Source organism: Siniperca chuatsi, linkage group LG20, assembly GCF_020085105.1.
Source record: "Siniperca chuatsi isolate FFG_IHB_CAS linkage group LG20, ASM2008510v1, whole genome shotgun sequence".
NCBI classification, from domain to species: Eukaryota; Metazoa; Chordata; class Actinopteri; order Centrarchiformes; family Sinipercidae; genus Siniperca; species Siniperca chuatsi.
In genome coordinates, this window is record NC_058061.1 from 4,637,538 (window position 1) to 4,647,664 (window position 10,127).

General features: G+C 40.4%; 1 protein-coding gene across 1 annotated transcript in view; it reads right to left on the minus strand.

The window, feature by feature from the left end:
• The window catches only part of tbkbp1 (TBK1 binding protein 1), a 59,575-nt gene extending 49,686 nt beyond the window's left edge, over positions 1 to 9,889 (minus strand). Inside the window, exon 1 of the mRNA XM_044179049.1 lies at positions 9,553 to 9,889. The gene's annotated coding sequence lies outside the window, so the exon portion shown is untranslated. The remainder of the gene's footprint in view (positions 1 to 9,552) is intronic.
• Positions 9,890 to 10,127: the final 238 nt, after the last annotated feature.

The following is a 10,127-nucleotide window of genomic DNA, read 5'->3' on the forward strand; positions in this document are numbered from 1 at the left end:
AGTATCTCTCCTTTTTGTTAGCTGTATTTCAGCTACATATTTATTGGAAATCTATGCGCTGTGCCCAGGTCCTGCTGCAAACACAAAGATCATCTCACAGATGAGATTATTATTTGTATTGTCTGAGTCAATTTGATGACTGTTTGTTAGTCGGGTCTGATTCCAGACAGAAGCAGGCTTCTTTGTTCTGTGAGATGTTTGTTTTTTCACATATGTACTGTATTTCATTTAATAAAAGCAGAGAAAAAAATGTCACAGCGGCAGCAGAATTAAAATAGCAAACATTTTCTGAGTTGTCAACAAAGAGACATTTTCTTACAAAACACTGGTGGGGCATTCTCAGAGTGAGTAGATATTTTTAGGTGCACCAGAGGGAGTTTAGGCAGTCCAGTAACAAGTGACAAGCAAGTGGGTAACCTGGTTTTTCTGAGACACAAAAAGAATCATATGACTCCCCAGTGAGCATGAAGACTCCAGGCTCAAAACGGACTTTCTACCTCTTTCTCGAACCAGGATATCTCTCTCACACACACACACGATCCTTTCTAGTGTCTATTTTCCTCTCTTTTTACTATAACTCTCTGTTGGTACTATAGAGCCCCTCTGTCACACAGATACTTTTAGCTGCTCTGGTCACACACACACTCACTCACATTACTCTACATTATGCCTCCATGGTGGGCACAGTGCCTTGAGTGGGCAGACAGAGTGAGTGGTCACATTACACTGCAGTTACATCACATTCCTTCAGTCTCCTAAGCAACCAGGTGTCCTCTAACAACAAAAGCAACACAACCAAAACCCGGTTATGTCATCCTCCAGTTGTCACACAATGTTCAAGGTTCCATATCAAACAAAAACCACATTTCCCATCATCACAATCCTGCTGCACTGCTGTGAAAAGACTTGGTGGTGTTTGGTGCAGTCAGTAGGGTTGCTCTTGAACAATGAAAACAGCCTGGACAGGGCAGTGGGAGGTGTGAGTGTGTTGTTTCTTTGAGCACAAAAGCTGAGTTTGGAAAGCGGTGAGGCTTTTTCTTCCCTGAAAGAATATGGCAAAGTGACTCATCTAAAGCCAAAACTCTGATAGAAAGAAGAGACTTGATGCAGGTGGGCCGTCCGTGGCTTTTTCAGAAGCAAGATAAAAGAGAGAGTCAGTGGTCACTGCCTTGGTCCACAGCTATTACACCACAGTTATGTAAAAAATAAAAAATAAAATAGAGAAAAATCTGGAGCGAAAAGAAGGTAGAGAGAGCAGAGAAACCAAGTAAAGAATGAGCTCCTTAACATTGTATCTGTCAACATATTCTTTAACTGTGTGTTCAGACAGAATGCCAATGCGAAGAGAACAGCAGGGCCATGTTTGTAGTGCTGTTGCTGTAAAGCTGTGAACAGTCTACGGAAATACTGGATTTGGAGGTCGCAAATGGGGCTTGAGTGACTTCAGTCAGAGGCTGAGCTGAACTCAAACACACACAGACACACTGTACACACACAATTGGTGTGTCCATAGCTATCTAGCTTACAGCTAATGCGTAACAGTTGTAACACTGGCTGTTTGGGGTGAATCAACACACACTGCACAAGTGGTCCAGCAGTCAAATTCGTGCAAACATTGCAAGGTGAAAATTCACTGCACTTTGTAGCTGAACACACCTTTAAGTAAAAGCGCTTTCTTTCTGATTAATACATAATGTTTGATCAGGTTTCCCAAGGTCATGAAATTGTATTACTCCTGATGGACTACATTAAAGAAAATTCTGGTATATTACAACTTGGGTTTTATTTTTGTAGTTTTAGCCATCATTTCTATCAATTATGATAATATTGTACACAGTGACAGGGTAATCAGTGTCACCAGATTATACAAACCACTTCATTTGAAGGTAAAACTGTATGTGTGAGCACATTGTCATCAATAATCCCTCATTGTACAGGAAAACTGCAAACAATTGGGTAATAATTTCACGTTTCCCCTTCGTTTTGTCTTAAATTTGTTGACACCTGATTGTGTGACTGCATGTGTTTTTTTGCCTCGTTGAACTTATTTTTATTGATGTCGCTGTGTTCCCAGATCTCAGCAGTAACTAACTTTGTGGGGACTATGTTATTGCCCATAGAAATGATTACCAAAACTACAAAAATAAGACCCATTTAACCTTCAGTTCCACAAAATTAAAAACAAACATGTAAACTCAAGCTACAGGATTCCCACTGAATGGCAGCAACATCAAAGAGAACAGGACATAGTGAAAGCAAAAAATAGAGGGAAAGCAAGGAGAGACGGGGGCATATGAGGTGTGTGTTTGTGTGTGTGTATATGTGTGTGAATGTGCTCCTGCCTCCAGGGTTTTCCACCTTGTTATCTCCTGAAGGTAATGGAGGAGGAACCCTCAGCAGCGTTGTTTCCTGAAATTATCAAAGCTTTGATTTGGCACAGAAACGTCCTTCAGGTGTAACCATCGCGCAGCATTTTGCACTGTGCCATAAACCCGATTAGTGAAATCTGGCTTGTGCTGGATGGACATTACCTCCATGCACCAGGGAGCTGCCTGTCTTCCACTCTATGTGCACTTTTATCAACCATACTTCAAAAAGAGCCTCTCATCTCTGTTTTCATGCCGGTAAGCCTGAGGACATTTGGTTAATTGGATTTCAGTACTTGCTGTATTGAAAATGATGAACACTTAGTCACCAGTCGTGACTTTTGGAAATGGTCATTATCTCCTGTCTTCGCCCCAAATGATGATTGTTTGCAAAATTGTAACTTGGCAGACACATAAGCACAGAAACCTGCTGTACTGACTTCTGAAACAAAACATCTGACACAGCCTAGCACTGCAATCTTTTGACTTATTAAAGAGCCAGGCCTAAATGGAAAGTCCTGATATACAATAAAGACAGGACCACAGCATCATGCCCTCTTTGTTCTCTCCGTCTCCCCCTTCCTTTACCCCTTGTGACCCTTAAAAGCCGTCTATGAATATTCCATCAACCAGCAGGGCCTCTGCTCTTCATCTTCATTTAGTGATTCAGTCTGTAAGTAGCTTACATAAACCTCCATATTTATGTGCGTGAACATAATCGGAGCATAAGTGTGTAGATTCACAGGGAGAGCAGACCCAGGGGCAGGACACAATGAAAATGAGTATGAAAAGTGGCAAAGACATTGGAGGAAAATGGAAAAGGTTTTGCATAAATTAGCTCTCTGTGAATTATGTCAGCACTGTTTCTAGGCAGGACATTTCCTCAGTGTGTGTGTGTGTGTGTCTGTGTGTGTGTGTGTGTGTGTGTGTGTATTTGGTAATTTGTGTGCTGTCCACCGGTGATGATACTGCAGAGATAAATGGCCTCATATTCTCATGTCTGAGCCCAGCTCTCAGGTGCTCAGTGGAAACTACAGCATCATCAAGCTGTAAAGCAGGTTATTAATGCAACTTCAGAGTGCAATATTTACTGTAAAATTTACTGTAAATTGTGTTACCCTTGCTGTGATGCTACAATCAAACTTTTAAAGTGGAGATAAACTACTAATAACTTTAACCACAAAACAAGCTTAACAAGCAGCTTGCCGGTGGGTTAGTCATCACATGCTGTGCAGCCAAACATTGTTCAAACACACAGAACTTTATTTTAAATTATAGTGGAAATACCAGATAGCAAATATTATTTGGGGGCAATGCGTAAACAAGACTAAGAGTCTACAACCACACTAGCAGCTCTGTGAGGTCAATGCTAGTTTCAGCATGCTAGCATGCTAATAATGACAATGCTATCATGCTAATGAGTCAGAATCAAAATCAGAATCAGAAATACTTTATTGATCCCCGAGGGGAAACTCTTTCGTTACAGCTGCTCACTATCACGCCAATGCACACAGAAATGGAAGTACTAAGCAACTCAAAATATAATACACTATAATACAGGTCAGATAAATTAAGTACAAAGTGGATTTACAGCTAGTAATAGTGCAATAATGAGTACTGTCAAGTTAAGTGTAGCAGATTAACCAGATTATTAGACGGTGGATATTGCACAGCAGTAATATAAGTTCAGCAGGTGTAATTTTTAACATGGTCACCATCTTAATTTAGCATGTTAACATTTGCCAATTAGCACTAAACACAAAGTACAGCTGAGGCTAATGTGAATGGATGTCTATTTTGCAGGTATTTGGTCATAAAACAAAGTATTGGACAAATTAATTGTTTGATGGTGGCACTAAATGAATAGTTAGGGGTTCCCCAGAGACATTAGTAATAATCCTTAAGGGGGACATTATTGTGTGTACCAAATTTCATGGCAATCCGTCCAATTGTTGTTGACATATTTCACTCAAAACCACAAATGTCAACCTCATGGTGGCGCTAAAGGAAAAGTCAGGAGATCACCAAAGTCAGTAGAATTCATTGTCTGGGGAACATGAATGTCTGTACCGAATTTCATAGCAATATATCCATAGTAGCTGAGATATTTCATTCTGAACCAAAGTGGTGGACCGTCCAACTATCAGACTGACATTGCCGTCCCCAGAGTTACTCTACTAGCGTGAAATAATGCCAAGACATTTAGAATATTTCCATATGGATGAACATGAAAAAACATGTGTTGGGTTTGAGCATTTCACTCAGTGTAAACGTCATATAGCTTCGGTAAGAAGTTGGAACAGGCAGATAAAGAATCAAAAAGGAAGGCTCAGATTAAAAATAACCACAGTTACTCTTTAAGTGTTGAATCATAAACACAATATTTTTATTCTCTCACCAACAGGCCTTTGGGCTCTGGTAAAATCCCCATTTAGATCAATTTTATGTAATCATTTCAACTTAACATTTAATTCAATACTGATTCATCATAGGTTTATTCATTTATGCTAAACCTGCATCCCTGTGACACAGGAGAGAACAACCTCAAGTACTCACTGTTTGTACCTTCCTGATGCAGCTCATGTACAGTAAACTCTCAGCTGAGAAAGGAAATAAAGCACACAGTGTTTGAGGTATTTCAAATGCAACCCTGCTTTGAAGGCCCGACTGAAAAACAAAACCCTTAACACAAGCAGCTCTTCACTTATAGAGCTGAAAAACCAAAAGGTTTCACAACATAAACCAAATCCAGAATATTTACTTTGGTGGAATCCTTTTCACCTTTTTTTGAAAGAAAGTGACAAATCTGATAGCTCGGTATTATGGTCTATCCTTTGTTTGGTTGATTGACTTCAATCTTTCTGAGGATTTTTAAACGTTTCAGTGTATTTTTATGTCAGAACTGCCTCTATAGAGACCTTGTTAACTAAAGAAGATGAAGACAATTATGTTTTGTATAAAGAAAACTGTTTGTTTTGTTCAGTATTGTTACATTGTGTTGCTCTCAACACGCTGACAGCTCTAATTCTCAGATTCTGTCAAAGAGGACAGTCAGGGTCAGGGAAGGAAACAACATGGCGTGCATGTTCTGGCCCATGAAGAACATTAATCTGACTCACTAGACTGTCCTCACAACAAAAATGACAGTATTAGTTGTTTGTTAAAATGCCGAAAACAACATATGATTTCATTTAATGACAAGGACCTCTCGTGTGAATTACTACTCTTGTCTATCAGGAGCTAAGGCTGAAGTGGCGTGACGTTGTTATTGTACCATCGAACCAGGAGGAGGAGGAGGAGGAGAAGATGGGTCAACAAAGCCTGTGACAGGAGACCACTGTTTGTTTCCTACTGACAAGTAATATTGGTTTCTTTTAACCATTTCTACAATCTTTCCCTCACCTTAAAGGGGAACTCCGCTGATTTTACAAGTCTGTCTACAAGTCTTGGGGAGTATTACTGCATATCTCAAAAAAGTAGTATAAAGCTTTTTGTGGCTCCAGACGGAGCTGCGAAAAATCTGATAAATTGCCTCAAGTGATGTCACATGAGTCAGCCTCGGCTGGGGCTGAACACTACAAGTTTGAAAATGAAAAATAAATCTGGGTGTGTGGAGTTAGAAAGAAGTGAGCTTACCAGATCTCTGTAGCCCGCTCCTCATTGACTCATTCTTATGAGATGGAGATAAGGAAAGTAACAAAAAACTGAACCTTGCACCATATTTAAATTTCATTAATGTCATCGTCAATGTGTTTGGGAGAGGAATACTGCTAATGACAATAACTGAAAAGCAGATTTATATTTACATACTTGTCAGAATTTAATGTGCAATTTGCAGAAAGACTAGGCATATTTCAGGGATCTGCAGGGTTCAGAATGTGCCACTAAAAAAGCTGAAATAGACTGAAACAATCCACTGCTTTTCTTGACTTTGCAATACTGAGGCAACAATTTACAAATGCTTCCATTTTGTATAAAGGTTAAAAGGTTTGTAGTTCGATTATTTTGATTTGAATGAGGCCTTATAATGTGTTACTTTGAGTGTCTACATTTTCTTCTTTTAAAAAAGATCTTCATGGTTTAACGTAAGGATATGATTTTCCATATTCAGTAGCATTATCCAGAACATTGGAAATCAAATCGTGCTAACAGCAACTGTTTCAGCTGTAATTTCCATTTGCTTCTACAAGTTAATTCATTCAACAGAGAAAAAAACACTTCATTCGAAGGTGCCAATGTTCTCAGGCTGATTGCGTCAGTAAACCCCCCCCCACACACACACACACACAAACGCACCCTCTTTTGACACAGTGCAGGAGTTACTCCATAACAACCCTCTTCAAGGTCAACGGGCACAATACAGCTTAAAAAAAACACTCTAATTAACTCCACAAATGCAACAAACATTGAAGGGTGTGTCTCTGTTTATGAATCATCCATGATGACAGAGCCAAACCAACTGTTGGGACTGTGACACATTCTTCTGTAAAGTGTCTTGATGCCATTAAAAAAAATAAAACAAACCAAAACAACCCTGATATGAGGTATATTGCATTGGACTGGCACAGTGTCCTTAGTAGAAATCTAATAATTTTCAAAACAAAATCAGACTGAGGGGCCATTTCCTCATGCGAATGAAATCACTGGCATACTCTAACCTCACTTCACAGTGCATCATGTTTCAGAAAAACAGCATCAACAGCACTCATCAGCACATAACAAAGTACATTATACAACAGCTTCAAGCATGGAGGAGCTCGCTGCGATCCAATTTAAAAGTGTGGAGAAAAAACATGATTAACGAGGGCAGAAATACAGAAAAACAAGCCCAGACCCATGAGAGACTGTACAGCAGTACAGTGGCTATGTGATTGGTGATTAGCAGGTAGGCTTAAGCCATGATTCACTTCTTTAAATTAGCTCCCTCGGACAGGACCCCTATGGGAACCGACAAGAAGGGTGAATACTTCAAATGAAGTGGTGGTACTCAACTGAAGTCTGAAGACCAGTAAGATCAGGCGCTGCAGATGAATGGGAAGTGAAAAATAATGAGTTCTTAATGTAACCTGCTGACCCCTCTTATAGGCCACTGCAGAGACAGTGACAGTGACTGACAGACTTTGGCATGGAGCTAATTATCAGGCTTGTCTGAGCATGTGAAATAATGACTTGAATCAGAGATCTGAATGCCAGTACCGTGAGTATGTAGGCAGGGCTTTTTCGGCACTCCTCTTTCACGGTTAGAAGTTATCAGCCCTCCACATTTCTTTTAGCTGTGAGGGTAAACCCAGCTGCATTTCAGCACAGCGTCGCTGTCCACTCTCAATCTCCTCCAGGCTTTCTCTGAGGACAGTAACAGGCCCCCTAAAAGCCTCACTTCATGCAAAAACCCTGTGTGTTTGTTATCCAGGCAGGACTCGCTATTTTAAAATAATTTGAAACACGTGCAAGCTCTTCCATTAAAAGGAGAAAGGCGAGGGATGTCTTCCATTTTGGTCTCATCTTGCATTTATCTATCCTTAGTCTGATGTACAGTGTTTGATTATCCAAGTCAGAAACACTCCTCCAAATGTGCCAACAGCCTTTTTAGCAACTTCCCTTTGACTGTTTATGTTTTTAGCCGCGTGGCTCTAGGGCAGGCAATGTCAGCCGGATCGATCGGTCGGTCCACCACCTTGCTCCAGACTAAAATAACTTGACAAATGTCAGAAGGATTGCTATGAAATAGATACAGATATTCATGGTCCCCTGAGGATGAATCCTAATGACTTTATGATCCCCTGACTTCTAACACCACCAGCAGGTCAAAAGTTTTCACATAGCAAGTAAAATATCTCCACATCTACTTCATGGATTGGCACAAACATTTGTACAGACGTTCATGGTTCCCAGGTGATGGGAATTCTTTTCTTTTTTACTGCCACCAGCAGGTTGACAGTTTTGATTCAACGTGAAATGTCTCAACAAATATTGGGTGGAGTGTAATGAAATGGTACAGTTTAGTGCTAATTAGCAAATGTTAGCATGCTAACATGCTAACATTTAAATGTAGGATATGGTAAACATATCTGCTAAACATCGGCATGTTAGTATGCTGACGTTAGCGCCACTGTGCCCAAGTACAGCCTCACAGAGATGCTAGCACGGCTGTAGACTCTTAGTCTAGTTACAAAACAACAGAGATAAGAGAGTCCACCGAACTCCCGTTTTTTGTGGCTACTTTGTGCAAAATAATGACAATTCTTCAGATTAAAAAATATCTAAAATTTCTAAACATTCTTAAAGGGACGTAAGTTGATGGTTTTGTTTTACTGAAAAGAGTTTATAGATTTATATTATTACACTATCAGGCTTATACTATTTTTAGTATAGAGTTTTATATAAGTTCAGCCGTGATGCCTGTACAGCTGAGACATTTATAAGAGTCGTTTTTCTGTTACTTTCACCATAATCATGAATCAAAAACATTATCATCAAGATAAGTCCAACTTTAGTTTTCTGTGTTTTACATGAAATATCGACACATTTTTAGATTTAAAAAAAATAGTTATTGTTATTATATAAATATGCTTACAGGGTCTCAAGTTGTTTTTGCTGTACTGAAAAGAGAGTTTGTATATTTATATCATCAGTCTATCAGGCTTACTGTTAAAATTCAAATGATACTCCAAGAGGACACAACACAGTGCGAGTTCAGCTGTGGTGTCTTTATTGAAGGCTGTGCTGAGATTTGAGACTGTTTTCCAGTGTCTTGCATCTCACTTGGATACTAATATGCAGAGATAAAAGCAGGCCACAGAACAACCAGCCGACAGATGTAGGTTACTTTTTGCTGAGCGCTTTCCATCAGCACGGAGCTGAAAATGAAGGCTGCCTGCGGCCAGGGCAGTGTGATGCTGATGCTGCCAAAGCGCCGCGCACACGCGTCTCCTTTAAGGAGATGTATGCATCAGCTGTGCCCACTGCAAATAAATTGCGCGTACAATAAATAAACACAGCAGATGATGATTTTGTTTTTTAATCTTACATCCCCGTGTTTGGCCCATTTCAAAGCGAGGCTGAGCTCTGTTGGTGCTATGACTAAAACATGGCTGTGATGCGCTACACTGTTAGACATCCAGTTTGCTCTGTATCTTCGGCACACATTGTAAGACAATGCACGGATTGTATAAGAAGGATAACTCACGCGCTCCCGTTGATCGATCCGTGGATGCCATCGCTCGGGAGAGTAGGAGGCGGGGGCAAAGCACCCCCAAAAAAGCGCTCTCTTTCACGGTGTGTCAAGTGCCCGGTAAAAGCCTGCTGGCCTCTGCTCCAGTCCACCTCCTGTGCTCCTGTGGCAGGGACAAGCACGCCTCCTGTAGCTGCTACTGTGGAGGACTGAGCATCACATCGCACACCGTGGAGCTCCACTAGTGTGGGATGATGATGTCGCGGGAATAGGAGCGTCAATCTCCCCTTTTAACGAGAACATGTCTACTGCTTTAGTCACCCTGCATTTTAGAGGGAGAGTCAAGGCAACGAATCTCTCGGCAACCTGCAGAAAAGATTCATGTATCTAATATTCTTATTTAGATATTTGTTCCCTAAGAATTGAAATTATAGCAAACTCTAGACACAGTTAGCCCGTACACAGGAGAAGGATAAAAGCAGTAGATAACCACACTGAAGTGTATTTATAGCATGAGCTAAATGCAAACAAAACAGCTTACATTTAAAGCCACATGGCTCCACCAATTACTATATCCTATACATGAAAAC